General features: G+C 76.8%; 24 non-coding genes across 24 annotated transcripts; all 24 read right to left on the bottom strand.

The window, feature by feature from the left end:
* Positions 1–141: 141 nt before the first annotated feature.
* Positions 142–260, bottom strand: LOC149745065 (5S ribosomal RNA). The gene has a single exon (XR_016390357.1). It is a non-coding gene; the product is annotated as a 5S ribosomal RNA (ribosomal RNA).
* Positions 261–1,194: 934 nt separating this feature from the next.
* LOC149745064 (5S ribosomal RNA) lies at positions 1,195–1,313 on the bottom strand. Its single transcript, XR_016389761.1, has one exon. It is a non-coding gene; the product is annotated as a 5S ribosomal RNA (ribosomal RNA).
* Positions 1,314–2,246: 933 nt separating this feature from the next.
* On the bottom strand, positions 2,247–2,365 carry LOC149745063 (5S ribosomal RNA). The gene has a single exon (XR_016390593.1). It is a non-coding gene; the product is annotated as a 5S ribosomal RNA (ribosomal RNA).
* Positions 2,366–3,298: 933 nt separating this feature from the next.
* Positions 3,299–3,417, bottom strand: LOC149745062 (5S ribosomal RNA). Its single transcript, XR_016390592.1, has one exon. It is a non-coding gene; the product is annotated as a 5S ribosomal RNA (ribosomal RNA).
* Positions 3,418–4,349: 932 nt separating this feature from the next.
* LOC149745061 (5S ribosomal RNA) lies at positions 4,350–4,468 on the bottom strand. The gene has a single exon (XR_016390069.1). It is a non-coding gene; the product is annotated as a 5S ribosomal RNA (ribosomal RNA).
* A 934-nt stretch (positions 4,469–5,402) lies between these two features.
* Positions 5,403–5,521, bottom strand: LOC149745060 (5S ribosomal RNA). Its single transcript, XR_016389760.1, has one exon. It is a non-coding gene; the product is annotated as a 5S ribosomal RNA (ribosomal RNA).
* Positions 5,522–6,454: 933 nt separating this feature from the next.
* Positions 6,455–6,573, bottom strand: LOC149745059 (5S ribosomal RNA). Its single transcript, XR_016390591.1, has one exon. It is a non-coding gene; the product is annotated as a 5S ribosomal RNA (ribosomal RNA).
* A 934-nt stretch (positions 6,574–7,507) lies between these two features.
* On the bottom strand, positions 7,508–7,626 carry LOC149745058 (5S ribosomal RNA). The gene has a single exon (XR_016389987.1). It is a non-coding gene; the product is annotated as a 5S ribosomal RNA (ribosomal RNA).
* Positions 7,627–8,560: 934 nt separating this feature from the next.
* LOC149745057 (5S ribosomal RNA) lies at positions 8,561–8,679 on the bottom strand. The gene has a single exon (XR_016389362.1). It is a non-coding gene; the product is annotated as a 5S ribosomal RNA (ribosomal RNA).
* A 932-nt stretch (positions 8,680–9,611) lies between these two features.
* LOC149745056 (5S ribosomal RNA) lies at positions 9,612–9,730 on the bottom strand. The gene has a single exon (XR_016390101.1). It is a non-coding gene; the product is annotated as a 5S ribosomal RNA (ribosomal RNA).
* Positions 9,731–10,664: 934 nt separating this feature from the next.
* On the bottom strand, positions 10,665–10,783 carry LOC149745055 (5S ribosomal RNA). Its single transcript, XR_016389759.1, has one exon. It is a non-coding gene; the product is annotated as a 5S ribosomal RNA (ribosomal RNA).
* A 933-nt stretch (positions 10,784–11,716) lies between these two features.
* On the bottom strand, positions 11,717–11,835 carry LOC149745054 (5S ribosomal RNA). Its single transcript, XR_016390590.1, has one exon. It is a non-coding gene; the product is annotated as a 5S ribosomal RNA (ribosomal RNA).
* Positions 11,836–12,768: 933 nt separating this feature from the next.
* Positions 12,769–12,887, bottom strand: LOC149745053 (5S ribosomal RNA). Its single transcript, XR_016390589.1, has one exon. It is a non-coding gene; the product is annotated as a 5S ribosomal RNA (ribosomal RNA).
* A 932-nt stretch (positions 12,888–13,819) lies between these two features.
* Positions 13,820–13,938, bottom strand: LOC149745052 (5S ribosomal RNA). The gene has a single exon (XR_016390068.1). It is a non-coding gene; the product is annotated as a 5S ribosomal RNA (ribosomal RNA).
* Positions 13,939–14,872: 934 nt separating this feature from the next.
* Positions 14,873–14,991, bottom strand: LOC149745051 (5S ribosomal RNA). Its single transcript, XR_016390356.1, has one exon. It is a non-coding gene; the product is annotated as a 5S ribosomal RNA (ribosomal RNA).
* A 933-nt stretch (positions 14,992–15,924) lies between these two features.
* Positions 15,925–16,043, bottom strand: LOC149745050 (5S ribosomal RNA). The gene has a single exon (XR_016390588.1). It is a non-coding gene; the product is annotated as a 5S ribosomal RNA (ribosomal RNA).
* Positions 16,044–16,977: 934 nt separating this feature from the next.
* Positions 16,978–17,096, bottom strand: LOC149745049 (5S ribosomal RNA). Its single transcript, XR_016389885.1, has one exon. It is a non-coding gene; the product is annotated as a 5S ribosomal RNA (ribosomal RNA).
* Positions 17,097–18,030: 934 nt separating this feature from the next.
* On the bottom strand, positions 18,031–18,149 carry LOC149745048 (5S ribosomal RNA). Its single transcript, XR_016389986.1, has one exon. It is a non-coding gene; the product is annotated as a 5S ribosomal RNA (ribosomal RNA).
* A 934-nt stretch (positions 18,150–19,083) lies between these two features.
* On the bottom strand, positions 19,084–19,202 carry LOC149745047 (5S ribosomal RNA). Its single transcript, XR_016390587.1, has one exon. It is a non-coding gene; the product is annotated as a 5S ribosomal RNA (ribosomal RNA).
* Positions 19,203–20,136: 934 nt separating this feature from the next.
* LOC149745046 (5S ribosomal RNA) lies at positions 20,137–20,255 on the bottom strand. Its single transcript, XR_016390586.1, has one exon. It is a non-coding gene; the product is annotated as a 5S ribosomal RNA (ribosomal RNA).
* A 933-nt stretch (positions 20,256–21,188) lies between these two features.
* On the bottom strand, positions 21,189–21,307 carry LOC149745045 (5S ribosomal RNA). The gene has a single exon (XR_016390585.1). It is a non-coding gene; the product is annotated as a 5S ribosomal RNA (ribosomal RNA).
* Positions 21,308–22,239: 932 nt separating this feature from the next.
* Positions 22,240–22,358, bottom strand: LOC149745044 (5S ribosomal RNA). Its single transcript, XR_016390583.1, has one exon. It is a non-coding gene; the product is annotated as a 5S ribosomal RNA (ribosomal RNA).
* Positions 22,359–23,291: 933 nt separating this feature from the next.
* On the bottom strand, positions 23,292–23,410 carry LOC149745043 (5S ribosomal RNA). The gene has a single exon (XR_016389985.1). It is a non-coding gene; the product is annotated as a 5S ribosomal RNA (ribosomal RNA).
* A 934-nt stretch (positions 23,411–24,344) lies between these two features.
* LOC149745042 (5S ribosomal RNA) lies at positions 24,345–24,463 on the bottom strand. The gene has a single exon (XR_016390209.1). It is a non-coding gene; the product is annotated as a 5S ribosomal RNA (ribosomal RNA).
* Positions 24,464–24,978: the final 515 nt, after the last annotated feature.

The raw sequence follows: 24,978 nt of genomic DNA, 5'->3' as shown, positions 1-24,978 counted from the left end.
CGGGGAGCGCCCCCTCCGGCGCGCGCGCCGTGGTGGGAGGGGCCTGAGGAGGCGGGGCCTGCAGCGGGGCCCCGGCGCAGGCGGAGCCGGCGGCCACCGCCCGCGGGCGAGTTAAAGGAGAAGGCGGAGCGGGAGGCAAAAACCCTACAGCACCCGGTATTCCCATGCGGACTCCCATCCAAGTACTAACCAGGCCCGACCCTGCTTAGCTTCCGAGATCAGACGAGACCGGGCGCGTTCAGGGTGGTATGGCCGTAGACGGGGGCGGGGACGGCGGGCTGCCTCTTGAGGCCCACTTTCGCTGGCGCTTGCACCTCACCGCCAGCCTGGCGGTCAGCCCGCCCCGGCAGGACCCCATCGCCCGCCCAGGCAGGGGGAACGGAGGTCTCGGGTACCGGGCGGTGGCGGAGGCGGAGGGTTTGGCCACCCCCTCCCAGCCGAGGGCGGGCGTGACCCAGCGAACCCTTCGGCGCTTGGCGCCCCGCCCAAGATCCGGCCCGTCGCTCACAGGGACGTGGCCCCGGAGGCTTCAGGGCCCGGGGCCCGCGGTGCCTTGGGCATCGCCCCTGCCCGCCCACGCGGCGCTAGGCGCCGCCCAGCCGCAGCCCGGGCCGGCCCTCCTGCCCGACAGCAGCTGGCCCGAAGCCACTGGGAGCCACCATCGTGTCGCCACGGCCCCTCAGCCCCGGCGAGGCCACCCTTGCCCGCACACCACCCGCCGAGCTCAGGAGCCCGCCCCTGGCGGCCGGCAGGCCCGGGGAAGCGGCCCCTGCCCTCGATCCCGCTCCCGCACCCGGCAGCGGCGGCGACACGGCGGGGGGCGGGGCTTTTGCCGGAGGGAGCTGTGGAGGGACACACCCACCGGCACACAGGTGGCGGCCCCGGGGCGGGGCGCCGGTGGGGGCGGCCAGGTGCAGGTCGACGGGCTCGCTGGCCGAAAGGACGGCAACCGGGCCCGCGGCGGAGCCTGGGTCCGGGCCAGGCACCCCGGGGGCGTCTGGGGTGCGGCTGCCTTCCAGGGCCGCCTTCTGGCCGCCTGGCGGGCCGGGCCGGCGGGGAGCGCCCCCTCCGGCGCGCGTGCCGTGGTGGGAGGGGCCTGAGGAGGCGGGGCCTGCAGCGGGGCCCCGGCGCGGGCGGAGCCGGCGGCCACCGCCCGCGGGCGAGTTAAAGGAGAAGGCGGAGCGGGAGGCAAAAAGCCTACAGCACCCGGTATTCCCAGGCGGTCTCCCATCCAAGTACTAACCAGGCCCGACCCTGCTTAGCTTCCGAGATCAGACGAGATCGGGCGCGTTCAGGGTAGTATGGCCGTAGACGGGGGCGGGGACGGCGGGCTGCCTCTTGAGGCCCACTTTCGCTGGCGCTTGCGCCTCACCGCCAGCCTGGCGGTCAGCCCGCCCCGGCAGGACCCCGTCGCCCGCCCAGGCAGGGGGAACGGAGGTCTCGGGTACCGGGCGGTGGCGGAGGTGGAGGGTTTGGCCACCCCCTCCCAGCCGAGGGCGGGCGTGACCCAGCGAACCCTTCGGCGCTTGGCGCCCCGCCAAGATCCCGCCCGTCGCTCACAGGGACGTGGCCCCGGAGGCTTCAGTGCCCGGGGCCCGCGGTCCCTTGGGCATCGCCCCTGCCCGCCCACGCGGCGCTAGGCGCCGCCCAGCCGCAACCCGGGCCGGCCCTCCTGCCCGACAGCAGCTGGCCCGAAGCCACTGGGAGCCACCATCGTGTCGCCACGGCCCCTCAGCCCCGGCGAGGCCACCCTTGCCCGCACACCACCTGCCGGGCTCAGGAGCCCGCCCCTGGCGGCCGGCAGGCCCGGGGAAGCAGCCCCTGCCCTCGATCCCGCTCCCGCACCCGGCCGCGGCGGCGACACGGCGGGGGGCGAGGCTTTTGCCGGAGGGAGCTGTGGAGGGACACACCCACCGGCACACAGGTGGCGGCACCGGGGCGGGGCGCCGGTGGGGGCGGCCAGGTGCAGGTCGAGGGGCTCGCTGGCCGAAGGGACGGCAACCGGGCCCGCGGCGGAGCCTGGGTCCGGGCCAGGCACCCCGGGGGCGTCTGGGGTGCGGCTGCCTTCCAGGGCCGCCTTCTGGCCGCCTGGCGGGCCGGGCCGGCGGGGAGCGCCCCCTCCGGCGCGCGCGCCGTGGTGGGAGGGGCCTGAGGAGGCGGGGCCTGCAGCGGGGCCCCGGCGCGGGCGGAGCCGGCGGCCACCGCCCGCGGGCGAGTTAAAGGAGAAGGCGGAGCAGGAGGCAAAAAGCCTACAGCACCCGGTATTCCCAGGCGGTCTCCCATCCAAGTACTAACCAGGCCCGACCCTGCTTAGCTTCCGAGATCAGACGAGATCGGGCGCGTTCAGGGTGGTATGGCCGTAGACGGGGGCGGGGACGGCGGGCTGCCTCCTGAGGCCCACTTTCGCTGTCGCTTGCGCCTCACCGCCAGCCTGGCGGTCAGCCCGCCCCGGCAGGAACCCGTCGCCCGCCCAGGCAGGGGGAGCGGAGGTCTCGGGTACCGGGCGGTGGCGGAGGCGGAGGGTTTGGCCACCCCCTCCCAGCCGAGGGCGGGCGTGACCCAGCGAACCCTTCGGCGCTTGGCGCCCCGCCAAGATCCCGCCCGTCGCTCACAGGGACGTGGCCCCGGAGGCTTCAGTGCCCGGGGCCCGCGGTCCCTTGGGCATCGCCCCTGCCCGCCCACGCGGCGCTAGGCGCCGCCCAGCCGCAACCCGGGCCGGCCCTCCTGCCCGACAGCAGCTGGCCCGAAGCCACTGGGAGCCACCATCCTGTCGCCACGGCCCCTCAGCCCCGGCGAGGCCACCCTTGCCCGCACACCACCTGCCGGGCTCAGGAGCCCGCCCCTGGCGGCCGGCAGGCCCGGGGAAGCAGCCCCTGCCCTCGATCCCGCTCCCGCACCCGGCCGCGGCGGCGACACGGCGGGGGGCGAGGCTTTTGCCGGAGGGAGCTGTGGAGGGACACACCCACCGGCACACAGGTGGCGGCACCGGGGCGGGGCGCCGGTGGGGGCGGCCAGGTGCAGGTCGAGGGGCTCGCTGGCCGAAGGGACGGCAACCGGGCCCGCGGCGGAGCCTGGGTCCGGGCCAGGCACCCCGGGGGCGTCTGGGGTGCGGCTGCCTTCCAGGGCCGCCTTCTGGCCGCCTGGCGGGCCGGGCCGGCGGGGAGCGCCCCCTCCGGCGCGCGCGCCGTGGTGGGAGGGGCCTGAGGAGGCGGGGCCTGCAGCGGGGCCCCGGCGCGGGCGGAGCCGGCGGCCACCGCCCGCGGGCGAGTTAAAGGAGAAGGCGGAGCAGGAGGCAAAAAGCCTACAGCACCCGGTATTCCCAGGCGGTCTCCCATCCAAGTACTAACCAGGCCCGACCCTGCTTAGCTTCCGAGATCAGACGAGATCGGGCGCGTTCAGGGTGGTATGGCCGTAGACGGGGGCGGGGACGGCGGGCTGCCTCCTGAGGCCCACTTTCGCTGTCGCTTGCGCCTCACCGCCAGCCTGGCGGTCAGCCCGCCCCGGCAGGAACCCGTCGCCCGCCCAGGCAGGGGGAACGGAGGTCTCGGGTACCGGGCGGTGGCGGAGGCGGAGGGTTTGGCCACCCCCTCCCAGCCGAGGGCGGCGTGACCCAGCGAACCCTTCGGCGCTTGGCGCCCCGCCAAGATCCCGCCCGTCGCTCACAGGGACGTGGCCCCGGAGGCTTCAGTGCCCGGGGCCCGCGGTCCCTTGGGCATCGCCCCTGCCCGCCCACGCGGCGCTAGGCGCCGCCCAGCCGCAGCCCGGGCCGGCCCTCCTGCCCGACAGCAGCTGGCCCGAAGCCACTGGGAGCCACCATCGTGTCGCCACGGCCCCTCAGCCCCGGCGAGGCCACACTTGCCCGCACACCACCTGCCGGGCTAAGGAGCCCGCCCCTGGCGGCCGGCAGGCCCGGGGAAGCGGCCCCTGCCCTCGATCACGCTCCCGCACCCGGCCGCGGCGGCGACACGGCGGGGGGCGGGGCTTTTGCCGGAGGGAGCTGTGGAGGGACACACCCACCGGCACACAGGTGGCGGCACCGGGGCGGGGCGCCGGTGGGGGCGGCCAGGTGCAGGTCGAGGGGCTCGCTGGCGGAAGGCACGGCAACCGGGCCCGCGGCGGAGCCTGGGTCCGGGCCAGGCACCCCGGGGGCGTCTGGGGTGCGGCTGCCTTCCAGGGCCGCCTTCTGGCCGCCTGGCGGGCCGGGCTGGCGGGGAGCGCCCCCTCCGGCGCGCGCGCCGTGGTGGGAGGGGCCTGAGGAGGCGGGGCCTGCAGCGGGGCCCCGGCGCAGGCGGAGCCGGCGGCCACCGCCCGCGGGCGAGTTAAAGGAGAAGGCGGAGCGGGAGGCAAAAACCCTACAGCACCCGGTATTCCCATGCGGTCTCCCATCCAAGTACTAACCAGGCCCGACCCTGCTTAGCTTCCGAGATCAGACGAGATCGGGCGCGTTCAGGGTGGTATGGCCGTAGACGGGGGCGGGGACGGCGGGCTGCCTCTTGAGGCCCACTTTCGCTGGCGCTTGCACCTCACCGCCAGCCTGGCGGTCAGCCCGCCCCGGCAGGACCCCGTCGCCCGCCCAGGCAGGGGGAACGGAGGTCTCGGGTACCGGGCGGTGGCGGAGGCGGAGGGTTTGGCCACCCCCTCCCAGCCGAGGGCGGGCGTGACCCAGCGAACCCTTCGGCGCTTGGCGCCCCGCCCAAGATCCGGCCCGTCGCTCACAGGGACGTGGCCCCGGAGGCTTCAGGGCCCGGGGCCCGCGGTGCCTTGGGCATCGCCCCTGCCCGCCCACGCGGCGCTAGGCGCCGCCCAGCCGCAGCCCGGGCCGGCCCTCCTGCCCGACAGCAGCTGGCCCGAAGCCACTGGGAGCCACCATCGTGTCGCCACGGCCCCTCAGCCCCGGCGAGGCCACCCTTGCCCGCACACCACCCGCCGAGCTCAGGAGCCCGCCCCTGGCGGCCGGCAGGCCCGGGGAAGCGGCCCCTGCCCTCGATCCCGCTCCCGCACCCGGCAGCGGCGGCGACACGGCGGGGGGCGGGGCTTTTGCCGGAGGGAGCTGTGGAGGGACACACCCACCGGCACACAGGTGGCGGCCCCGGGGCGGGGCGCCGGTGGGGGCGGCCAGGTGCAGGTCGACGGGCTCGCTGGCCGAAGGGACGGCAATCGGGCCCGCGGCGGAGCCTGGGTCCGGGCCAGGCACCCCTGGGGCGTCTGGGGTGCGGCTGCCTTCCAGGGCCGCCTTCTGGCCGCCTGGCGGGCCGGGCCGGCGGGGAGCGCCCCCTCCGGCGCGCGTGCCGTGGTGGGAGGGGCCTGAGGAGGCGGGGCCTGCAGCGGGGCCCCGGCGCGGGCGGAGCCGGCGGCCACCGCCCGCGGGCGAGTTAAAGGAGAAGGCGGAGCGGGAGGCAAAAAGCCTACAGCACCCGGTATTCCCAGGCGGTCTCCCATCCAAGTACTAACCAGGCCCGACCCTGCTTAGCTTCCGAGATCAGACGAGATCGGGCGCGTTCAGGGTAGTATGGCCGTAGACGGGGGCGGGGACGGCGGGCTGCCTCTTGAGGCCCACTTTCGCTGGCGCTTGCGCCTCACCGCCAGCCTGGCGGTCAGCCCGCCCCGGCAGGACCCCGTCGCCCGCCCAGGCAGGGGGAACGGAGGTCTCGGGTACCGGGCGGTGGCGGAGGCGGAGGGTTTGGCCACCCCCTCCCAGCCGAGGGCGGGCGTGACCCAGCGAACCCTTCGGCGCTTGGCGCCCCGCCAAGATCCCGCCCGTCGCTCACAGGGACGTGGCCCCGGAGGCTTCAGTGCCCGGGGCCCGCGGTCCCTTGGGCATCGCCCCTGCCCGCCCACGCGGCGCTAGGCGCCGCCCAGCCGCAACCCGGGCCGGCCCTCCTGCCCGACAGCAGCTGGCCCGAAGCCACTGGGAGCCACCATCGTGTCGCCACGGCCCCTCAGCCCCGGCGAGGCCACCCTTGCCCGCACACCACCTGCCGGGCTCAGGAGCCCGCCCCTGGCGGCCGGCAGGCCCGGGGAAGCAGCCCCTGCCCTCGATCCCGCTCCCGCACCCGGCCGCGGCGGCGACACGGCGGGGGGCGGGGCTTTTGCCGGAGGGAGCTGTGGAGGGACACACCCACCGGCACACAGGTGGCGGCACCGGGGCGGGGCGCCGGTGGGGGCGGCCAGGTGCAGGTCGAGGGGCTCGCTGGCCGAAGGGACGGCAACCGGGCCCGCGGCGGAGCCTGGGTCCGGGCCAGGCACCCCGGGGGCGTCTGGGGTGCGGCTGCCTTCCAGGGCCGCCTTCTGGCCGCCTGGCGGGCCGGGCCGGCGGGGAGCGCCCCCTCCGGCGCGCGCGCCGTGGTGGGAGGGGCCTGAGGAGGCGGGGCCTGCAGCGGGGCCCCGGCGCGGGCGGAGCCGGCGGCCACCGCCCGCGGGCGAGTTAAAGGAGAAGGCGGAGCAGGAGGCAAAAAGCCTACAGCACCCGGTATTCCCAGGCGGTCTCCCATCCAAGTACTAACCAGGCCCGACCCTGCTTAGCTTCCGAGATCAGACGAGATCGGGCGCGTTCAGGGTGGTATGGCCGTAGACGGGGGCGGGGACGGCGGGCTGCCTCCTGAGGCCCACTTTCGCTGTCGCTTGCGCCTCACCGCCAGCCTGGCGGTCAGCCCGCCCCGGCAGGAACCCGTCGCCCGCCCAGGCAGGGGGAGCGGAGGTCTCGGGTACCAGGCGGTGGCGGAGGCGGAGGGTTTGGCCACCCCCTCCCAGCCGAGGGCGGGCGTGACCCAGCGAACCCTTCGGCGCTTGGCGCCCCGCCCAAGATCCGGCCCGTCGCTCACAGGGACGTGGCCCCGGAGGCTTCAGGGCCCGGGGCCCGCGGTCCCTTGGGCATCGCCCCTGTCCGCCCACGCGGCGCTAGGCGCCTCCCGGCCGCAGCCCGGGCCGGCCCTCCTGCCCGACAGCAGCTGGCCCGAAGCCACTGGGAGCCACCATCGTGTCGCCACGGCCCCTCAGCCCCGGCGAGGCCACCCTTGCCCGCACACCACCCGCCGAGCTCAGGAGCCCGCCCCTGGCGGCTGGCAGGCCCGGGGAAGCGGCCCCTGCCCTCGATCTCGCTCCCGCACCCGGCCGCGGCGGCGACACGGCGGGGGGCGGGGCTTTTGCCGGAGGGAGCTGTGGAGGGACACACCCAGCGGCACACAGGTGGCGGCACCGGGGCGGGGCGCCGGTGGGGGCGGCCAGGTGCAGGTCGAGGGGCTCGCTGGCGGAAGGCACGGCAATCGGGCCCGCGGCGGAGCCTGGGTCCGGGCCAGGCACCCCGGGGGCGTCTGGGGTGCGGCTGCCTTCCAGGGCCGCCTTCTGGCCGCCTGGCGGGCCGGGCTGGCGGGGAGCGCCCCCTCCGGCGCGCGCGCCGTGGTGGGAGGGGCCTGAGGAGGCGGGGCCTGCAGCGGGGCCCCGGCGCGGGCGGAGCCGGCGGCCACCGCCCGCGGGCGAGTTAAAGGAGAAGGCGGAGCGGGAGGCAAAAACCCTACAGCACCCGGTATTCCCAGGCGGTCTCCCATCCAAGTACTAACCAGGCCCGACCCTGCTTAGCTTCCGAGATCAGACGAGATCGGGCGCGTTCAGGGTGGTATGGCCGTAGACGGGGGCGGGGACGGCGGGCTGCCTCTTGAGGCCCACTTTCGCTGGCGCTTGCGCCTCACCGCCAGCCTGGCGGTCAGCCCGCCCCGGCAGGACCCCGTCGCCCGCCCAGGCAGGGGGAACGGAGGTCTCGGGTACCGGGCGGTGGCGGAGGCGGAGGGTTTGGCCACCCCCTCCCAGCCGAGGGCGGGCGTGACCCAGCGAACCCTTCGGCGCTAGGCGCCCCGCCCAAGATCCGGCCCGTCGCTCACAGGGACGTGGCCCCGGAGGCTTCAGGGCCCGGGGCCCGCGGTCCCTTGGGCATCGCCCCTGCCCGCCCACGCGGCGCTAGGCGCCGCCCAGCCGCAGCCCGGGCCGGCCCTCCTGCCCGACAGCAGCTGGCACGAAGCCACTGGGAGCCACCATCGTGTCGCCACGGCCCCTCAGCCCCGGCGAGGCCACCCTTGCCCGCACACCACCCGCCGAGCTCAGGAGCCCGCCCCTGGCGGCCGGCAGGCCCGGGGAAGCGGCCCCTGCCCTCGATCCCGCTCCCGCACCTGGCCGCGGCGGCGACACGGCGGAGGGCGGGGCTTTTGCCGGAGGGAGCTGTGGAGGGACACACCCACCGGCACACAGGTGGCGGCCCCGGGGCGGGGCGCCGGTGGGGGCGGCCAGGTGCAGGTCGAGGGGCTCGCTGGCCGAAGGGACGGCAACCGGGCCCGCGGTGGAGCCTGGGTCCGGGCCAGGCACCCCGGGGGCGTCTGGGGTGCGGCTGCCTTCCAGGGCCGCCTTCTGGCCGCCTGGCGGGCCGGGCCGGCGGGGAGCGCCCCCTCCGGCGCGCGCGCCGTGGTGGGAGGGGCCTGAGGAGGCGGGGCCTGCAGCGGGGCCCCGGCGCGGGCGGAGCCGGCGGCCACCGCCCGCGGGCGAGTTAAAGGAGAAGGCGGAGCGGGAGGCAAAAAGCCTACAGCACCCGGTATTCCCAGGCGGTCTCCCATCCAAGTACTAACCAGGCCCGACCCTGCTTAGCTTCCGAGATCAGACGAGATCGGGCGCGTCCAGGGTGGTATGGCCGTAGACGGGGGCGGGGACGGCGGGCTGCCTCCTGAGGCCCACTTTCGCTGTCGCTTGCGCCTCACCGCCAGCCTGGCGGTCAGCCCGCCCCGGCAGGAACCCGTCGCCCGCCCAGGCAGGGGGAACGGAGGTCTCGGGTACCGGGCGGTGGCGGAGGCGGAGGGTTTGGCCACCCCCTCCCAGCCGAGGGCGGCGTGACCCAGCGAACCCTTCGGCGCTTGGCGCCCCGCCAAGATCCCGCCCGTCGCTCACAGGGACGTGGCCCCGGAGGCTTCAGTGCCCGGGGCCCGCGGTCCCTTGGGCATCGCCCCTGCCCGCCCACGCGGCGCTAGGCGCCGCCCAGCCGCAGCCCGGGCCGGCCCTCCTGCCCGACAGCAGCTGGCCCGAAGCCACTGGGAGCCACCATCGTGTCGCCACGGCCCCTCAGCCCCGGCGAGGCCACACTTGCCCGCACACCACCTGCCGGGCTCAGGAGCCCGCCCCTGGCGGCCGGCAGGCCCGGGGAAGCGGCCCCTGCCCTCGATCACGCTCCCGCACCCGGCCGCGGCGGCGACACGGCGGGGGGCGGGGCTTTTGCCGGAGGGAGCTGTGGAGGGACACACCCACCGGCACACAGGTGGCGGCACCGGGGCGGGGCGCCGGTGGGGGCGGCCAGGTGCAGGTCGAGGGGCTCGCTGGCGGAAGGCACGGCAACCGGGCCCGCGGCGGAGCCTGGGTCCGGGCCAGGCACCCCGGGGGCGTCTGGGGTGCGGCTGCCTTCCAGGGCCGCCTTCTGGCCGCCTGGCGGGCCGGGCTGGCGGGGAGCGCCCCCTCCGGCGCGCGCGCCGTGGTGGGAGGGGCCTGAGGAGGCGGGGCCTGCAGCGGGGCCCCGGCGCAGGCGGAGCCGGCGGCCACCGCCCGCGGGCGAGTTAAAGGAGAAGGCGGAGCGGGAGGCAAAAACCCTACAGCACCCGGTATTCCCATGCGGACTCCCATCCAAGTACTAACCAGGCCCGACCCTGCTTAGCTTCCGAGATCAGATGAGATCGGGCGCGTTCAGGGTGGTATGGCCGTAGACGGGGGCGGGGACGGCGGGCTGCCTCTTGAGGCCCACTTTCGCTGGCGCTTGCACCTCACCGCCAGCCTGGCGGTCAGCCCGCCCCGGCAGGACCCCATCGCCCGCCCAGGCAGGGGGAACGGAGGTCTCGGGTACCGGGCGGTGGCGGAGGCGGAGGGTTTGGCCACCCCCTCCCAGCCGAGGGCGGGCGTGACCCAGCGAACCCTTCGGCGCTTGGCGCCCCGCCCAAGATCCGGCCCGTCGCTCACAGGGACGTGGCCCCGGAGGCTTCAGGGCCCGGGGCCCGCGGTGCCTTGGGCATCGCCCCTGCCCGCCCACGCGGCGCTAGGCGCCGCCCAGCCGCAGCCCGGGCCGGCCCTCCTGCCCGACAGCAGCTGGCCCGAAGCCACTGGGAGCCACCATCGTGTCGCCACGGCCCCTCAGCCCCGGCGAGGCCACCCTTGCCCGCACACCACCCGCCGAGCTCAGGAGCCCGCCCCTGGCGGCCGGCAGGCCCGGGGAAGCGGCCCCTGCCCTCGATCCCGCTCCCGCACCCGGCAGCGGCGGCGACACGGCGGGGGGCGGGGCTTTTGCCGGAGGGAGCTGTGGAGGGACACACCCACCGGCACACAGGTGGCGGCCCCGGGGCGGGGCGCCGGTGGGGGCGGCCAGGTGCAGGTCGACGGGCTCGCTGGCCGAAAGGACGGCAACCGGGCCCGCGGCGGAGCCTGGGTCCGGGCCAGGCACCCCGGGGGCGTCTGGGGTGCGGCTGCCTTCCAGGGCCGCCTTCTGGCCGCCTGGCGGGCCGGGCCGGCGGGGAGCGCCCCCTCCGGCGCGCGTGCCGTGGTGGGAGGGGCCTGAGGAGGCGGGGCCTGCAGCGGGGCCCCGGCGCGGGCGGAGCCGGCGGCCACCGCCCGCGGGCGAGTTAAAGGAGAAGGCGGAGCGGGAGGCAAAAAGCCTACAGCACCCGGTATTCCCAGGCGGTCTCCCATCCAAGTACTAACCAGGCCCGACCCTGCTTAGCTTCCGAGATCAGACGAGATCGGGCGCGTTCAGGGTAGTATGGCCGTAGACGGGGGCGGGGACGGCGGGCTGCCTCTTGAGGCCCACTTTCGCTGGCGCTTGCGCCTCACCGCCAGCCTGGCGGTCAGCCCGCCCCGGCAGGACCCCGTCGCCCGCCCAGGCAGGGGGAACGGAGGTCTCGGGTACCGGGCGGTGGCGGAGGTGGAGGGTTTGGCCACCCCCTCCCAGCCGAGGGCGGGCGTGACCCAGCGAACCCTTCGGCGCTTGGCGCCCCGCCAAGATCCCGCCCGTCGCTCACAGGGACGTGGCCCCGGAGGCTTCAGTGCCCGGGGCCCGCGGTCCCTTGGGCATCGCCCCTGCCCGCCCACGCGGCGCTAGGCGCCGCCCAGCCGCAACCCGGGCCGGCCCTCCTGCCCGACAGCAGCTGGCCCGAAGCCACTGGGAGCCACCATCGTGTCGCCACGGCCCCTCAGCCCCGGCGAGGCCACCCTTGCCCGCACACCACCTGCCGGGCTCAGGAGCCCGCCCCTGGCGGCCGGCAGGCCCGGGGAAGCAGCCCCTGCCCTCGATCCCGCTCCCGCACCCGGCCGCGGCGGCGACACGGCGGGGGGCGAGGCTTTTGCCGGAGGGAGCTGTGGAGGGACACACCCACCGGCACACAGGTGGCGGCACCGGGGCGGGGCGCCGGTGGGGGCGGCCAGGTGCAGGTCGAGGGGCTCGCTGGCCGAAGGGACGGCAACCGGGCCCGCGGCGGAGCCTGGGTCCGGGCCAGGCACCCCGGGGGCGTCTGGGGTGCGGCTGCCTTCCAGGGCCGCCTTCTGGCCGCCTGGCGGGCCGGGCCGGCGGGGAGCGCCCCCTCCGGCGCGCGCGCCGTGGTGGGAGGGGCCTGAGGAGGCGGGGCCTGCAGCGGGGCCCCGGCGCGGGCGGAGCCGGCGGCCACCGCCCGCGGGCGAGTTAAAGGAGAAGGCGGAGCAGGAGGCAAAAAGCCTACAGCACCCGGTATTCCCAGGCGGTCTCCCATCCAAGTACTAACCAGGCCCGACCCTGCTTAGCTTCCGAGATCAGACGAGATCGGGCGCGTTCAGGGTGGTATGGCCGTAGACGGGGGCGGGGACGGCGGGCTGCCTCCTGAGGCCCACTTTCGCTGTCGCTTGCGCCTCACCGCCAGCCTGGCGGTCAGCCCGCCCCGGCAGGAACCCGTCGCCCGCCCAGGCAGGGGGAGCGGAGGTCTCGGGTACCGGGCGGTGGCGGAGGCGGAGGGTTTGGCCACCCCCTCCCAGCCGAGGGCGGGCGTGACCCAGCGAACCCTTCGGCGCTTGGCGCCCCGCCAAGATCCCGCCCGTCGCTCACAGGGACGTGGCCCCGGAGGCTTCAGTGCCCGGGGCCCGCGGTCCCTTGGGCATCGCCCCTGCCCGCCCACGCGGCGCTAGGCGCCGCCCAGCCGCAACCCGGGCCGGCCCTCCTGCCCGACAGCAGCTGGCCCGAAGCCACTGGGAGCCACCATCCTGTCGCCACGGCCCCTCAGCCCCGGCGAGGCCACCCTTGCCCGCACACCACCTGCCGGGCTCAGGAGCCCGCCCCTGGCGGCCGGCAGGCCCGGGGAAGCAGCCCCTGCCCTCGATCCCGCTCCCGCACCCGGCCGCGGCGGCGACACGGCGGGGGGCGAGGCTTTTGCCGGAGGGAGCTGTGGAGGGACACACCCACCGGCACACAGGTGGCGGCACCGGGGCGGGGCGCCGGTGGGGGCGGCCAGGTGCAGGTCGAGGGGCTCGCTGGCCGAAGGGACGGCAACCGGGCCCGCGGCGGAGCCTGGGTCCGGGCCAGGCACCCCGGGGGCGTCTGGGGTGCGGCTGCCTTCCAGGGCCGCCTTCTGGCCGCCTGGCGGGCCGGGCCGGCGGGGAGCGCCCCCTCCGGCGCGCGCGCCGTGGTGGGAGGGGCCTGAGGAGGCGGGGCCTGCAGCGGGGCCCCGGCGCGGGCGGAGCCGGCGGCCACCGCCCGCGGGCGAGTTAAAGGAGAAGGCGGAGCAGGAGGCAAAAAGCCTACAGCACCCGGTATTCCCAGGCGGTCTCCCATCCAAGTACTAACCAGGCCCGACCCTGCTTAGCTTCCGAGATCAGACGAGATCGGGCGCGTTCAGGGTGGTATGGCCGTAGACGGGGGCGGGGACGGCGGGCTGCCTCCTGAGGCCCACTTTCGCTGTCGCTTGCGCCTCACCGCCAGCCTGGCGGTCAGCCCGCCCCGGCAGGAACCCGTCGCCCGCCCAGGCAGGGGGAACGGAGGTCTCGGGTACCGGGCGGTGGCGGAGGCGGAGGGTTTGGCCACCCCCTCCCAGCCGAGGGCGGCGTGACCCAGCGAACCCTTCGGCGCTTGGCGCCCCGCCAAGATCCCGCCCGTCGCTCACAGGGACGTGGCCCCGGAGGCTTCAGTGCCCGGGGCCCGCGGTCCCTTGGGCATCGCCCCTGCCCGCCCACGCGGCGCTAGGCGCCGCCCAGCCGCAGCCCGGGCCGGCCCTCCTGCCCGACAGCAGCTGGCCCGAAGCCACTGGGAGCCACCATCGTGTCGCCACGGCCCCTCAGCCCCGGCGAGGCCACACTTGCCCGCACACCACCTGCCGGGCTAAGGAGCCCGCCCCTGGCGGCCGGCAGGCCCGGGGAAGCGGCCCCTGCCCTCGATCACGCTCCCGCACCCGGCCGCGGCGGCGACACGGCGGGGGGCGGGGCTTTTGCCGGAGGGAGCTGTGGAGGGACACACCCACCGGCACACAGGTGGCGGCACCGGGGCGGGGCGCCGGTGGGGGCGGCCAGGTGCAGGTCGAGGGGCTCGCTGGCGGAAGGCACGGCAACCGGGCCCGCGGCGGAGCCTGGGTCCGGGCCAGGCACCCCGGGGGCGTCTGGGGTGCGGCTGCCTTCCAGGGCCGCCTTCTGGCCGCCTGGCGGGCCGGGCTGGCGGGGAGCGCCCCCTCCGGCGCGCGCGCCGTGGTGGGAGGGGCCTGAGGAGGCGGGGCCTGCAGCGGGGCCCCGGCGCAGGCGGAGCCGGCGGCCACCGCCCGCGGGCGAGTTAAAGGAGAAGGCGGAGCGGGAGGCAAAAACCCTACAGCACCCGGTATTCCCATGCGGTCTCCCATCCAAGTACTAACCAGGCCCGACCCTGCTTAGCTTCCGAGATCAGACGAGATCGGGCGCGTTCAGGGTGGTATGGCCGTAGACGGGGGCGGGGACGGCGGGCTGCCTCTTGAGGCCCACTTTCGCTGGCGCTTGCACCTCACCGCCAGCCTGGCGGTCAGCCCGCCCCGGCAGGACCCCGTCGCCCGCCCAGGCAGGGGGAACGGAGGTCTCGGGTACCGGGCGGTGGCGGAGGCGGAGGGTTTGGCCACCCCCTCCCAGCCGAGGGCGGGCGTGACCCAGCGAACCCTTCGGCGCTTGGCGCCCCGCCCAAGATCCGGCCCGTCGCTCACAGGGACGTGGCCCCGGAGGCTTCAGGGCCCGGGGCCCGCGGTGCCTTGGGCATCGCCCCTGCCCGCCCACGCGGCGCTAGGCGCCGCCCAGCCGCAGCCCGGGCCGGCCCTCCTGCCCGACAGCAGCTGGCCCGAAGCCACTGGGAGCCACCATCGTGTCGCCACGGCCCCTCAGCCCCGGCGAGGCCACCCTTGCCCGCACACCACCCGCCGAGCTCAGGAGCCCGCCCCTGGCGGCCGGCAGGCCCGGGGAAGCGGCCCCTGCCCTCGATCCCGCTCCCGCACCCGGCAGCGGCGGCGACACGGCGGGGGGCGGGGCTTTTGCCGGAGGGAGCTGTGGAGGGACACACCCACCGGCACACAGGTGGCGGCCCCGGGGCGGGGCGCCGGTGGGGGCGGCCAGGTGCAGGTCGACGGGCTCGCTGGCCGAAGGGACGGCAACCGGGCCCGCGGCGGAGCCTGGGTCCGGGCCAGGCACCCCTGGGGCGTCTGGGGTGCGGCTGCCTTCCAGGGCCGCCTTCTGGCCGCCTGGCGGGCCGGGCCGGCGGGGAGCGCCCCCTCCGGCGCGCGTGCCGTGGTGGGAGGGGCCTGAGGAGGCGGGGCCTGCAGCGGGGCCCCGGCGCGGGCGGAGCCGGCGGCCACCGCCCGCGGGCGAGTTAAAGGAGAAGGCGGAGCGGGAGGCAAAAAGCCTACAGCACCCGGTATTCCCAGGCGGTCTCCCATCCAAGTGCTAACCAGGCCCGACCCTGCTTAGCTTCCGAGATCAGACGAGATCGGGCGCGTTCAGGGTAGTATGGCCGTAGACGGGGGCGGGGACGGCGGGCTGCCTCTTGAGGCCCACTTTCGCTGGCGCTTGCGCCTCACCGCCAGCCTGGCGGTCAGCCCGCCCCGGCAGGACCCCGTCGCCCGCCCAGGCAGGGGGAACGGAGGTCTCGGGTACCGGGCGGTGGCGGAGGCGGAGGGTTTGGCCACCCCCTCCCAGCCGAGGGCGGGCGTGACCCAGCGAACCCTTCGGCGCTTGGCGCCCCGCCAAGATCCCGCCCGTCGCTCACAGGGACGTGGCCCCGGAGGCTTCAGTGCCCGGGGCCCGCGGTCCCTTGGGCATCGCCCCTGCCCGCCCACGCGGCGCTAGGCGCCGCCCAGCCGCAACCCGGGCCGGCCCTCCTGCCCGACAGCAGCTGGCCCGAAGCCACTGGGAGCCACCATCGTGTCGCCACGGCCCCTCAGCCCCGGCGAGGCCACCCTTGCCCGCACACCACCTGCCGGGCTCAGGAGCCCGCCCCTGGCGGCCGGCAGGCCCGGGGAAGCAGCCCCTGCCCTCGATCCCGCTCCCGCACCCGGCCGCGGCGGCGACACGGCGGGGGGCGGGGCTTTTGCCGGAGGGAGCTGTGGAGGGACACACCCACCGGCACACAGGTGGCGGCACCGGGGCGGGGCGCCGGTGGGGGCGGCCAGGTGCAGGTCGAGGGGCTCGCTGGCCGAAGGGACGGCAACCGGGCCCGCGGCGGAGCCTGGGTCCGGGCCAGGCACCCCGGGGGCGTCTGGGGTGCGGCTGCCTTCCAGGGCCGCCTTCTGGCCGCCTGGCGGGCCGGGCCGGCGGGGAGCGCCCCCTCCGGCGCGCGCGCCGTGGTGGGAGGGGCCTGAGGAGGCGGGGCCTGCAGCGGGGCCCCGGCGCGGGCGGAGCCGGCGGCCACCGCCCGCGGGCGAGTTAAAGGAGAAGGCGGAGCAGGAGGCAAAAAGCCTACAGCACCCGGTATTCCCAGGCGGTCTCCCATCCAAGTACTAACCAGGCCCGACCCTGCTTAGCTTCCGAGATCAGACGAGATCGGGCGCGTTCAGGGTGGTATGGCCGTAGACGGGGGCGGGGACGGCGGGCTGCCTCCTGAGGCCCACTTTCGCTGTCGCTTGCGCCTCACCGCCAGCCTGGCGGTCAGCCCGCCCCGGCAGGAACCCGTCGCCCGCCCAGGCAGGGGGAGCGGAGGTCTCGGGTACCAGGCGGTGGCGGAGGCGGAGGGTTTGGCCACCCCCTCCCAGCCGAGGGCGGGCGTGACCCAGCGAACCCTTCGGCGCTTGGCGCCCCGCCCAAGATCCGGCCCGTCGCTCACAGGGACGTGGCCCCGGAGGCTTCAGGGCCCGGGGCCCGCGGTCCCTTGGGCATCGCCCCTGTCCGCCCACGCGGCGCTAGGCGCCTCCCGGCCGCAGCCCGGGCCGGCCCTCCTGCCCGACAGCAGCTGGCCCGAAGCCACTGGGAGCCACCATCGTGTCGCCACGGCCCCTCAGCCCCGGCGAGGCCACCCTTGCCCGCACACCACCCGCCGAGCTCAGGAGCCCGCCCCTGGCGGCTGGCAGGCCCGGGGAAGCGGCCCCTGCCCTCGATCTCGCTCCCGCACCCGGCCGCGGCGGCGACACGGCGGGGGGCGGGGCTTTTGCCGGAGGGAGCTGTGGAGGGACACACCCAGCGGCACACAGGTGGCGGCACCGGGGCGGGGCGCCGGTGGGGGCGGCCAGGTGCAGGTCGAGGGGCTCGCTGGCGGAAGGCACGGCAATCGGGCCCGCGGCGGAGCCTGGGTCCGGGCCAGGCACCCCGGGGGCGTCTGGGGTGCGGCTGCCTTCCAGGGCCGCCTTCTGGCCGCCTGGCGGGCCGGGCTGGCGGGGAGCGCCCCCTCCGGCGCGCGCGCCGTGGTGGGAGGGGCCTGAGGAGGCGGGGCCTGCAGCGGGGCCCCGGCGCGGGCGGAGCCGGCGGCCACCGCCCGCGGGCGAGTTAAAGGAGAAGGCGGAGCGGGAGGCAAAAACCCTACAGCACCCGGTATTCCCAGGCGGTCTCCCATCCAAGTACTAACCAGGCCCAACCCTGCTTAGCTTCCGAGATCAGACGAGATCGGGCGCGTTCAGGGTGGTATGGCCGTAGACGGGGGCGGGGACGGCGGGCTGCCTCCTGAGGCCCACTTTCGCTGTCGCTTGCGCCTCACCGCCAGCCTGGCGGTCAGCCCGCCCCGGCAGGAACCCGTCGCCCGCCCAGGCAGGGGGAGCGGAGGTCTCGGGTACCGGGCGGTGGCGGAGGCGGAGGGTTTGGCCACCCCCTCCCAGCCGAGGGCGGGCGTGACCCAGCGAACCCTTCGGCGCTTGGCGCCCCGCCCAAGATCCGGCCCGTCGCTCACAGGGACGTGGCCCCGGAGGCTTCAGGGCCCGGGGCCCGCGGTACCTTGGGCATCGCCCCTGTCCGCCCACGCGGCGCTAGGCGCCTCCCGGCCGCAGCCCGTGCCGGCCCTCCTGCCCGACAGCAGCTGGCCCGAAGCCACTGGGAGCCACCATCGTGTCGCCACGGCCCCTCAGCCCCGGCGAGGCCACCCTTGCCCGCACACCACCCGCCGAGCTCAGGAGCCCGCCCCTGGCGGCTGGCAGGCCCGGGGAAGCGGCCCCTGCCCTCGATCTCGCTCCCGCACCCGGCCGCGGCGGCGACACGGCGGGGGGCGGGGCTTTTGCCGGAGGGAGCTGTGGAGGGACACACCCAGCGGCACACAGGTGGCGGCACCGGGGCGGGGCGCCGGTGGGGGCGGCCAGGTGCAGGTCGAGGGGCTCGCTGGCGGAAGGCACGGCAATCGGGCCCGCGGCGGAGCCTGGGTCCGGGCCAGGCACCCCGGGGGCGTCTGGGGTGCGGCTGCCTTCCAGGGCCGCCTTCTGGCCGCCTGGCGGGCCGGGCTGGCGGGGAGCGCCCCCTCCGGCGCGCGCGCCGTGGTGGGAGGGGCCTGAGGAGGCGGGGCCTGCAGCGGGGCCCCGGCGCGGGCGGAGCCGGCGGCCACCGCCCGCGGGCGAGTTAAAGGAGAAGGCGGAGCGGGAGGCAAAAACCCTACAGCACCCGGTATTCCCAGGCGGTCTCCCATCCAAGTACTAACCAGGCCCGACCCTGCTTAGCTTCCGAGATCAGACGAGATCGGGCGCGTTCAGGGTGGTATGGCCGTAGACGGGGGCGGGGACGGCGGGCTGCCTCCTGAGGCCCACTTTCGCTGTCGCTTGCGCCTCACCGCCAGCCTGGCGGTCAGCCCGCCCCGGCAGGAACCCGTCGCCCGCCCAGGCAGGGGGAGCGGAGGTCTCGGGTACCGGGCGGTGGCGGAGGCGGAGGTTTTGGCCACCCCCTCCCAGCCGAGGGCGGGCGTGACCCAGCGAACCCTTCGGCGCTTGGCGCCCCGCCCAAGATCCGGCCCGTCGCTCACAGGGACGTGGCCCCGGAGGCTTCAGGGCCCGGGGCCCGCGGTCCCTTGGGCATCGCCCCTGTCCGCCCACGCGGCGCTAGGCGCCTCCCGGCCGCAGCCCGGGCCGGCCCTCCTGCCCGACAGCAGCTGGCCCGAAGCCACTGGGAGCCACCATCGTGTCGCCACGGCCCCTCAGCCCCGGCGAGGCCACCCTTGCCCGCACACCACCCGCCGAGCTCAGGAGCCCGCCCCTGGCGGCTGGCAGGCCCGGGGAAGCGGCCCCTGCCCTCGATCCCGCTCCCGCACCCGGCCGCGGCGGCGACACGGCGGGGGGCGGGGCTTTTGCCGGAGGGAGCTGTGGAGGGACACACCCAGCGGCACACAGGTGGCGGCACCGGGGCGGGGCGCCGGTGGGGGCGGCCAGGTGCAGGTCGAGGGGCTCGCTGGCGGAAGGCACGGCAATCGGGCCCGCGGCGGAGCCTGGGTCCGGGCCAGGCACCCCGGGGGCGTCTGGGGTGCGGCTGCCTTCCAGGGCCGCCTTCTGGCCGCCTGGCGGGCCTGGCTGGCGGGGAGCGCCCCCTCCGGCGCGCGCGCCGTGGTGGGAGGGGCCTGAGGAGGCGGGGCCTGCAGCGGGGCCCCGGCGCGGGCGGAGCCGGCGGCCACCGCCCGCGGGCGAGTTAAAGGAGAAGGCGGAGCGGGAGGCAAAAAGCCTACAGCACCCGGTATTCCCAGGCGGTCTCCCATCCAAGTACTAACCAGGCCCGACCCTGCTTAGCTTCCGAGATCAGACGAGATCGGGCGCGTTCAGGGTGGTATGGCCGTAGACGAGGGCGGGGACGGCGGGCTGCCTCTTGAGGCCCACTTTCGCTGGCGCTTGCGCCTCACCGCCAGCCTGGCGGTCAGCCCGCCCCGGCAGGACCCCGTCGCCCGCCCAGGCAGGGGGAACGGAGGTCTCGGGTACCGGGCGGTGGCGGAGGCGGAGGGTTTGGCCACCCCCTCCCAGCCGAGGGCGGGCGTGACCCAGCGAACCCTTCGGCGCTTGGCGCCCCGCCCAAGATCCGGCCCGTCGCTCACAGGGACGTGGCCCCGGAGGCTTCAGGGCCCGGGGCCCGCGGTCCCTTGGGCATCGCCCCTGCCCGCCCACGCGGCGCTAGGCGCCGCCCGGCCGCAGCCCGGGCCGGCCCTCCTGCCCGACAGCACCTGGCTCGAAGCCACTGGGAGCCACCATCGTGTCGCCACGGCCCCTCAGCCCCGGCGAGGCCACCCTTGCCCGCACACCACCCGCCGAGCTCAGGAGCCCGCCCCTGGCGGCCGGCAGGCCCGGGGAAGCGGCCCCTGCCCTCGATCCCGCTCCCGCACCCGGCCGCGGCGGCGACACGGCGGGGGGCGGGGCTTTTGCCGGAGGGAGCTGTGGAGGGACACACCCACCGGCACACAGGTGGCGGCCCCGGGGCTGGGCGCCGGTGGGGGCGGCCAGGTGCAGGTCGAGGGGCTCGCTGGCCGAAGGGACGGCAACCGGGCCCGCGGCGGAGCCTGGGTCCGGGCCAGGCACCCCGGGGGCGTCTGGGGTGCGGCTGCCTTCCAGGGCCGCCTTCTGGCCGCCTGGCGGGCCGGGCGGGCGGGGAGCGCCCCCTCCGGCGCGCGCGCCGTGGTGGGAGGGGCCTGAGGAGGAGGGGCCTGCAGCGGGGCCCCGGCGCGGGCGGAGCCGGCGGCCACCGCCCGCGGGCGATTTAAAGGAGAAGGCGGAGCGGGAGGCAAAAAGCCTACAGCACCCGGTATTCCCAGGCGGTCTCCCATCCAAGTACTAACCAGGCCCGACCCTGCTTAGCTTCCGAGATCAGACGAGATCGGGCGCGTTCAGGGTGGTATGGCCGTAGACGGGACGGGGACGGCGGGCTGCCTCTTGAGGCCCACTTTCGCTGGCGCTTGCGCCTCACCGCCAGCCTGGCAGTCAGCCCGCCCCGGCAGGACCCCGTCGCCCGCCCAGGCAGGGGAAACGGAGATCTCGGGTACCGGGCGGTGGCGGAGGCGGAGGGTTTGGCCACCCCCTCCCAGCCGAGGGCGGGCGTGACCCAGCGAACCCTTCGGCGCTTGGCGCCCCGCCCAAGATCCGGCCCGTCGCTCACAGGGACGTGGCCCCGGAGGCTTCAGGGCCCGGGGCCCGCGGTCCCTTGGGCATCGCCCCTGCCCGCCCACGCGGCGCTAGGAGCCGCCCAGCCGCAGCCCGGGGCGGCCCTCCTGCCCGACAGCAGCTGGCCCGAAACCACTGGGAGCCACCATCGTGTCGCCACGGCCCCTCAGCCCCGGCGAGGCCACCCTTGCCCGCACACCACACGCCGAGCTCAGGAGCCCGCCCCTGGCGGCCGGCAGGCCCGGGGAAGCGGCCCCTGCCCTCGATCCCGCTCCCGCACCCGGCCGCGGCGGCGACACGGCGGGGGGCGGGGCTTTTGCCGGAGGGAGCTGTGGAGGGACACACCCACCGGCACACAGGTGGCGGCCCCGGGGCGGGGCGCCGGTGGGGGCGGCCAGGTGCAGGTCGAGGGGCTCGCTGGCCGAAGGGACGGCAACCGGGCCCGCGGCGGAGCCTGGGTCCGGGCCAGGCACCCTGGGGGCGTCTGGGGTGCGGCTGCCTTCCAGGGCCGCCTTCTGGCCGCCTGGCGGGCCGGGCCGGCGGGGAGCGCCCCCTCCGGCGCGTGCGCCGTGGTGGGAGGGGCCTGAGGAGGAGGGGCCTGCAGCGGGGCCCCGGCGCGGGCGGAGCCGGCGGCCACCGCCCGCGGGCGAGTTAAAGGAGAAGGCGGAGCGGGAGGCAAAAAGCCTACAGCACCCGGTATTCCCAGGCGGTCTCCCATCCAAGTACTAACCAGGCCCGACCCTGCTTAGCTTCCGAGATCAGACGAGATCGGGCGCGTTCAGGGTGGTATGGCCGTAGACGGGGGCGGGGACGGCGGGCTGCCTCTTGAGGCCCACTTTCGCTGGCGCTTGCGCCTCACCGACAGCCTGGCGGTCAGCCCGCCCCGGCAGGACCCCGTCGCCCGCCCAGGCAGGGGGAACGGAGGTCTCGGGTACCGGGCGGTGGCGGAGGCGGAGGGTTTGGCCACCCCCTCCCAGCCGAGGGCGGGCGTGACCCAGCGAACCCTTCGGCGCTTGGCGCCCCGCCAAGATCCCGCCCGTCGCTCACAGGGACGTGGCCCCGGAGGCTTCAGGGCCCGGGGCCCACGGTCCCTTGGGCATCGCCCCTGCCCGCTCACGCGGCGCTAAGCGCCGCCCGGCCGCAGCCCGGGCCGGCCCTCCTGCCCGACAGCAGCTGGCCCGAAGCCACTGGGAGCCACCATCGTGTCGCCACGGCCCCTCAGCCCCGGCGAGGCCACCCTTGCCCGCACACCACCCGCCGAGCTCAGGAGCCCGCCCCTGGCGGCCGGCAGGCCCGGGGAAGCGGCCCCTGCTCTCGATCCCGCTCCCGCACCCGGCCGCGGCGGCGACACGGCGGGGGCGGGGCTTTTGCCGGAGGGAGCTGTGGAGGGACACACCCACCGGCACACAGGTGGCGGCCCCGGGGCGGGGCGCCGGTGGGAGCGGCCAAGTGCAGGTCGACGGGCTCGCTGGCCGAAGGCACGGCAACCGGGCCCGCGGCGGAGCCTGGGTCCGGGCCAGGCACCCCGGGGGCATCTGGGGTGCGGCTGCCTTCCAGGGCCGCCTTCTGGCCGCCTGGCGGGCCGGACCGGCGGGGAGCGCCCCCTCCGGCGCGCGCGCCGTGGTGCGAGGGGCCTGAGGAGGCGGGGCCTGCAGCGGAACCCCGGCGCAGGCGGAGCCGGCGGCCACCGCCCGCGGGCGAGTTCAAGGAGAAGGCGGAGCGGGAGGCAAAAAGCCTACAGCACCCGGTATTCCCAGGCGGTCTCCCATCCAAGTACTAACCAGGCCCGACCCTGCTTAGCTTCCGAGATCAGACGAGATCGGGCGCGTTCAGGGTGGTATGGCCGTAGACGGGACGGGGACGGCGGGCTGCCTCTTGAGGCCCACTTTCGCTGGCGCTTGCGCCTCACCGCCAGCCTGGCGGTCAGCCCGCCCCGGCAGGACCCCGTCGCCCGCCCAGGCAGGGGGAACGGAGGTCTCGGGTACCGGGCGGTGGCGGAGGCGGAGGGTTTGGCCACCCCCTCCCAGCCGAGGGCGGGCGTGACCCAGCGAACCCTTCGGCGCTTGGCGCCCCGCCCAAGATCCGGCCCGTCGCTCACAGGGACGTGGCCCCGGAGGCTTCAGGGCCCGGTGCCCGCGGTCCCTTGGGCATCGCCCCTGTCCGCCCACGCGGCGCTAGGCGCCGCCCGGCCGCAGCCCGGGCCGGCCCTCCTGCCCGACAGCAGCTGGCCCGAAGCCACTGGGAGCCACCATCGTGTCGCCACGGCCCCTCAGCCCCGGCGAGGCCACCCTTGCCCGCACACCACCCGCCGGGCTCAGTAGCCCGCCCCTGGCGGACGGCAGGCCAGGGGAAGCGGCCCCTGCCCTCGATCCCGCTCCCGCACCCGGCCGCGGCGGCGACACGGCGGGGGGCGGGGCTTTTGCCGGAGGGAGCTGTGGAGGGACACACCCACCGGCACACAGGTGGCGGCCCCGGGGCGGGGCGCCGGTGGTGGCGGCCAGGTGCAGGTCGAGGGGCTCGCTGGCGGAAGGCACGGCAATCGGGCCCGCGGCGGAGCCTGGGTCTGGGCCAGGCACCCCGGGGGCGTCTGGGGTGCGGCTGCCTTCCAGGGCCGCCTTCTGGCCGCCTGGCGGGCCGGGCTGGCGGGGAGCGCCCCCTCCGGCGCGCGCGCCGTGGTGGGAGGGGCCTGAGGAGGCGGGGCCTGCAGCGGGACCCGGGCGCGGGCGGAGCCGGCGGCCACCGCCCGCGGGCGAGTTAAAGGAGAAGGCGGAGCGGGAGGCAAAAACCCTACAGCACCCGGTATTCCCAGGCGGTCTCCCATCCAAGTACTAACCAGGCCCGACCCTGCTTAGCTTCCGAGATCAGACGAGATCGGGCGCGTTCAGGGTGGTATGGCCGTAGACGGGGGCGGGGACGGCGGGCTGCCTCTTGAGGCCCACTTTCGCTGGCGCTTGCGCCTCACCGCCAGCCTGGCGGTCAGCCCGCCCCGGCAGGACCCCGTCGCCCGCCCAGGCAGGGGGAACGGAGGTCTCGGGTACCGGGCGGTGGCGGAGGCGGAGGGTTTGGCCACCCCCTCCCAGCCGAGGGCGGGCGTGACCCAGCGAACCATTCGGCGCTAGGCGCCCCGCCCAAGATCCGGCCCGTCGCTCACAGGGACGTGGCCCCGGAGGCTTCAGGGCCCGGGGCCCGCGGTCCCTTGGGCATCGCCCCTGCCCGCCCACGCGGCGCTAGGCGCCGCCCAGCCGCAGCCCGGGCCGGCCCTCCTGCCCGACAGCAGCTGGCACGAAGCCACTGGGAGCCACCATCGTGTCGCCACGGCCCCTCAGCCCCGGCGAGGCCACCCTTGCCCGCACACCACCCGCCGAGCTCAGGAGCCCGCCCCTGGCGGCCGGCAGGCCCGGGGAAGCGGCCCCTGCCCTCGATCCCGCTCCCGCACCCGGCCGCGGCGGCGACACGGCGGGGGGCGGGGCTTTTGCCGGAGGGAGCTGTGGAGGGACACACCCACCGGCACACAGGTGGCGGCCCCGGGGCGGGGCGCCGGTGGGGGCGGCAAGGTGCAGGTCGAGGGGCTCGCTGGCCGAAGGGACGGCAACCGGGCCCGCGGTGGAGCCTGGGTCCGGGCCAGGCACCCCGGGGGCGTCTGGGGTGCGGCTGCCTTCCAGGGCCGCCTTCTGGCCGCCTGGCGGGCCGGGCCGGCGGGGAGCGCCCCCTCCGGCGCGCGCGCCGTGGTGGGAGGGGCCTGAGGAGGCGGGGCCTGCAGCTGGGCCCCGGCGCGGGCGGAGCCGGCGGCCACCGCCCGCGGGCGATTTAAAGGAGAAAGCGGAGCGGGAGGCAAAAAGCCTACAGCACCCGGTATTCCCAGGCGGTCTCCCATCCAAGTACTAACCAGGCCCGACCCTGCTTACCTTCCGAGATCAGACGAGATCGGGCGCGTTCAGGGTAGTATGGCCGTAGACGGGGGCGGGGACGGCGGGCTGCCTCTTGAGGCCCACTTTCGCTGGCGCTTGCGCCTCACCGCCAGCCTGGCGGTCAGCCCGCCCCGGCAGGAACCCGTCGCCCGCCCAGGCAGGGGGAACGGAGGTCTCGGGTACCGGGCGGTGGCGGAGGCGGAGGGTTTGGCCACCCCCTCCCAGCCGAGGGCGGGCGTGACCCAGCGAACCCTTCGGCGCTTGGCGCCCCGCCAAGATCCCGCCCGTCGCTCACAGGGACGTGGCCCCGGAGGCTTCAGTGCCCGGGGCCCGCGGTCCCTTGGGCATCGCCCCTGCCCGCCCACGCGGCGCTAGGCGCCGCCCAGCCGCAACCCGGGCCGGCCCTCCTGCCCGACAGCAGCTGGCCCGAAGCCACTGGGAGCCACCATCGTGTCGCCACGGCCCCTCAGCCCCGGCGAGGCCACCCTTGCCCGCACACCACCTGCCGGGCTCAGGAGCCCGCCCCTGGCGGCCGGCAGGCCCTGGGAAGCGGCCCCTGCCCT

This window comes from Delphinapterus leucas, chromosome 19 (genome assembly GCF_059928025.1).
Source record: "Delphinapterus leucas isolate spDelLeu-1000000601 "Yukka" chromosome 19, BTC_Dleu_Yukka2, whole genome shotgun sequence".
Lineage (NCBI taxonomy): Eukaryota > Metazoa > Chordata > Mammalia > Artiodactyla > Monodontidae > Delphinapterus > Delphinapterus leucas.
This window is presented reverse-complemented; position numbering and strand designations above follow the sequence as displayed.